Source organism: Musa acuminata, unplaced genomic scaffold (genome assembly GCF_036884655.1).
Source record: "Musa acuminata AAA Group cultivar baxijiao unplaced genomic scaffold, Cavendish_Baxijiao_AAA HiC_scaffold_482, whole genome shotgun sequence".
Taxonomy (NCBI): Eukaryota; Viridiplantae; Streptophyta; class Magnoliopsida; order Zingiberales; family Musaceae; genus Musa; species Musa acuminata.
The window spans coordinates 62,501-67,500 of NW_027020727.1; positions in this window are offsets into that span (position 1 = coordinate 62,501).

Consider the following 5,000-nt stretch of genomic DNA (forward strand, 5'->3'; position numbering starts at 1 on the left):
CAAAAACGGGCCCAAAACTGGCCATTTTTTGGCTGCGCGAGCGAGCGAGCGGCGAGCGGCGGACAGCGAGCGAAGCGAGAGGCAGCACCGTCCCTGCTATTACGAAAGCCCCATCCAGCCCTGTGCCACCCGGGGGGTTCCAGGGTGCTGAGATGGCTGACGTTTTGCTCCGCTCTCGACGGTCACCGCGCAATGCAAGAACAGGCCAAAAACTGGCCAAAACGGCCCAAAAACGGGCCAAAACTGGCCATTTTTGGCTGCCACGAGCGAGCGGCGAGCGGCGGACAGCGAGCGAAGCGAGAGGCAGCACCGTCCCTGCTATACGAAAGCCCCATCCAGCCCTGTGCCACCCGGGGGGTTCCAGGGTGCTGAGATGGCTGACGTTTTGCTCCGCTCTCGACGGTCACCGCGCAATGCAAGAACAGGCCAAAAACTGGCCAAAACGGCCCAAAAACGGCCAAAACTGGCCATTTTTGGCTGCACGAGCGAGCGGCGAGCGGCGGACAGCGAGCGAAGCGAGAGGCAGCACCGTCCCTGCTATACGAAAGCCCCATCCAGCCCTGTGCCACCCGGGGGGTTCCAGGGTGCTGAGATGGCTGACGTTTTGCTCCGCTCTCGACGGTCACCGCGCAATGCAAGAACAGGCCAAAAACTGGCCAAAACGGCCCAAAAACGGGCCAAAACTGGCCATTTTTGGCTGCACGAGCGAGCGGCGAGCGGCGGACAGCGAGCGAAGCGAGAGGCAGCACCGTCCCTGCTATACGAAAGCCCCATCCAGCCCTGTGCCACCCGGGGGGTTCCAGGGTGCTGAGATGGCTGACGTTTTGCTCCGCTCTCGACGGTCACCGCGCAATGCAAGAACAGGCCAAAAACTGGCCAAAACGGCCCAAAAACGGGCCAAAACTGGCCATTTTTGGCTGCGCGAGCGAGCGGCGAGCGGCGGACAGCGAGCGAAGCGAGAGGCAGCACCGTCCCTGCTATACGAAAGCCCCATCCAGCCCTGTGCCACCCGGGGGGTTCCAGGGTGCTGAGATGGCTGACGTTTTGCTCCGCTCTCGACGGTCACCGCGCAATGCAAGAACAGGCCAAAAACTGGCCAAAACGGCCCAAAAACGGGCCAAAACTGGCCATTTTTGGCTGCACGAGCGAGCGGCGAGCGGCGGACAGCGAGCGAAGCGAGAGGCAGCACCGTCCCTGCTATACGAAAGCCCCATCCAGCCCTGTGCCACCCGGGGGGTTCCAGGGTGCTGAGATGGCTGACGTTTTGCTCCGCTCTCGACGGTCACCGCGCAATGCAAGAACAGGCCAAAAACTGGCCAAAACGGCCCAAAAACGGGCCAAAACTGGCCATTTTTGGCTGCACGAGCGAGCGGCGAGCGGCGGACAGCGAGCGAAGCGAGAGGCAGCACCGTCCCTGCTATACGAAAGCCCCATCCAGCCCTGTGCCACCCGGGGGGGGTTCCAGGGTGCTGAGATGGCTGACGTTTTGCTCCGCTCTCGACGGTCACCGCGCAATGCAAGAACAGGCCAAAAACTGGCCAAAACGGCCCAAAAACGGGCCAAAACTGGCCATTTTTGGCTGCACGAGCGAGCGGCGAGCGGCGGACAGCGAGCGAAGCGAGAGGCAGCACCGTCCCTGCTATACGAAAGCCCCATCCAGCCCTGTGCCACCCGGGGGGTTCCAGGGTGCTGAGATGGCTGACGTTTTGCTCCGCTCTCGACGGTCACCGCGCAATGCAAGAACAGGCCAAAAACTGGCCAAAACGGCCCAAAAACGGGCCAAAACTGGCCATTTTTGGCTGCGCGAGCGAGCGGCGAGCGGCGGACAGCGAGCGAAGCGAGAGGCAGCACCGTCCCTGCTATACGAAAGCCCCATCCAGCCCTGTGCCACCCGGGGGGTTCCAGGGTGCTGAGATGGCTGACGTTTTGCTCCGCTCTCGACGGTCACCGCGCAATGCAAGAACAGGCCAAAAACTGGCCAAAACGGCCCAAAAACGGGCCAAAACTGGCCATTTTTGGCTGCACGAGCGAGCGGCGAGCGGCGGACAGCGAGCGAAGCGAGAGGCAGCACCGTCCCTGCTATACGAAAGCCCCATCCAGCCCTGTGCCACCCGGGGGGTTCCAGGGTGCTGAGATGGCTGACGTTTTGCTCCGCTCTCGACGGTCACCGCGCAATGCAAGAACAGGCCAAAAACTGGCCAAAACGGCCCAAAAACGGGCCAAAACTGGCCATTTTTGGCTGCACGAGCGAGCGGCGAGCGGCGGACAGCGAGCGAAGCGAGAGGCAGCACCGTCCCTGCTATACGAAAGCCCCATCCAGCCCTGTGCCACCCGGGGGGTTCCAGGGTGCTGAGATGGCTGACGTTTTGCTCCGCTCTCGACGGTCACCGCGCAATGCAAGAACAGGCCAAAAACTGGCCAAAACGGCCCAAAAACGGGCCAAAACTGGCCATTTTTGGCTGCACGAGCGAGCGGCGAGCGGCGGACAGCGAGCGAAGCGAGAGGCAGCACCGTCCCTGCTATACGAAAGCCCCATCCAGCCCTGTGCCACCCGGGGGGTTCCAGGGTGCTGAGATGGCTGACGTTTTGCTCCGCTCTCGACGGTCACCGCGCAATGCAAGAACAGGCCAAAAACTGGCCAAAACGGCCCAAAAACGGGCCAAAACTGGCCATTTTTGGCTGCACGAGCGAGCGGCGAGCGGCGGACAGCGAGCGAAGCGAGAGGCAGCACCGTCCCTGCTATACGAAAGCCCCATCCAGCCCTGTGCCACCCGGGGGGTTCCAGGGTGCTGAGATGGCTGACGTTTTGCTCCGCTCTCGACGGTCACCGCGCAATGCAAGAACAGGCCAAAAACTGGCCAAAACGGCCCAAAAACGGGCCAAAACTGGCCATTTTTGGCTGCACGAGCGAGCGGCGAGCGGCGGACAGCGAGCGAAGCGAGAGGCAGCACCGTCCCTGCTATACGAAAGCCCCATCCAGCCCTGTGCCACCCGGGGGGTTCCAGGGTGCTGAGATGGCTGACGTTTTGCTCCGCTCTCGACGGTCACCGCGCAATGCAAGAACAGGCCAAAAACTGGCCAAAACGGCCCAAAAACGGGCCAAAACTGGCCATTTTTGGCTGCACGAGCGAGCGGCGAGCGGCGGACAGCGAGCGAAGCGAGAGGCAGCACCGTCCCTGCTATACGAAAGCCCCATCCAGCCCTGTGCCACCCGGGGGGTTCCAGGGTGCTGAGATGGCTGACGTTTTGCTCCGCTCTCGACGGTCACCGCGCAATGCAAGAACAGGCCAAAAACTGGCCAAAACGGCCCAAAAACGGGCCAAAACTGGCCATTTTTGGCTGCACGAGCGAGCGGCGAGCGGCGGACAGCGAGCGAAGCGAGAGGCAGCACCGTCCCTGCTATACGAAAGCCCCATCCAGCCCTGTGCCACCCGGGGGGTTCCAGGGTGCTGAGATGGCTGACGTTTTGCTCCGCTCTCGACGGTCACCGCGCAATGCAAGAACAGGCCAAAAACTGGCCAAAACGGCCCAAAAACGGGCCAAAACTGGCCATTTTTGGCTGCACGAGCGAGCGGCGAGCGGCGGACAGCGAGCGAAGCGAGAGGCAGCACCGTCCCTGCTATACGAAAGCCCCATCCAGCCCTGTGCCACCCGGGGGGTTCCAGGGTGCTGAGATGGCTGACGTTTTGCTCCGCTCTCGACGGTCACCGCGCAATGCAAGAACAGGCCAAAAACTGGCCAAAACGGCCCAAAAACGGGCCAAAACTGGCCATTTTTGGCTGCACGAGCGAGCGGCGAGCGGCGGACAGCGAGCGAAGCGAGAGGCAGCACCGTCCCTGCTATACGAAAGCCCCATCCAGCCCTGTGCCACCCGGGGGGTTCCAGGGTGCTGAGATGGCTGACGTTTTGCTCCGCTCTCGACGGTCACCGCGCAATGCAAGAACAGGCCAAAAACTGGCCAAAACGGCCCAAAAACGGGCCAAAACTGGCCATTTTTGGCTGCACGAGCGAGCGGCGAGCGGCGGACAGCGAGCGAAGCGAGAGGCAGCACCGTCCCTGCTATACGAAAGCCCCATCCAGCCCTGTGCCACCCGGGGGGTTCCAGGGTGCTGAGATGGCTGACGTTTTGCTCCGCTCTCGACGGTCACCGCGCAATGCAAGAACAGGCCAAAAACTGGCCAAAACGGCCCAAAAACGGGCCAAAACTGGCCATTTTTGGCTGCGCGAGCGAGCGGCGAGCGGCGGACAGCGAGCGAAGCGAGAGGCAGCACCGTCCCTGCTATATACGAAAGCCCCATCCAGCCCTGTGCCACCCGGGGGGTTCCAGGGTGCTGAGATGGCTGACGTTTTGCTCCGCTCACGACGGTCACCGCACCACGCAAGAACGGACCATAAACAGGCCAAAACAGCCCAAAAACGGGCCAAAACTGGTCATTTTTGGCTGCGCGAGCGAGCGGCGAGCGGCGAACAGCGAGCGAAGCGTGAGGCAGCACCGTCCCTGCTATACGAAAGCCCCATCCAGCCCTGTGCCACCCGGGGGGTTCCAGGGTGCTGAGATGGCTGACGTTTTGCTCCGCTCACGACGGTCACCGCGCCATGCAAGAACGGACCAAAAACAGGCCAAAACAGCCCAAAAACGGGCCAAAACTGGCCATTTTTGGCTGAGCGAGCGAGCGGTGAGCGGCGAACAGCGAGCGAAGCGAGAGGCAGCACCGTCCCTGCTATACGAAAGCCCCATCCAGCCCTGTGCCACCCGGGGGGTTCCAGGGTGCTGAGATGGCTGACGTTTTGCTCCGCTCACGACGGTCGCCGTGCCACGCAAGAACGGACCAAAAACAGGCCAAAACAGCCCAAAAACGGGCCAAAACTGGCCATTTTAGGTTGCGCGAGCGAGCGGCGAGCGGCGAACAGCGAGCGAAGCGTGAGGCAGCACCGTCCCTGCTATACGAAAGCCCCATCCAGCCCTGTGCCACCCGGGGGGTTCCAAGGTGCTGAGATGG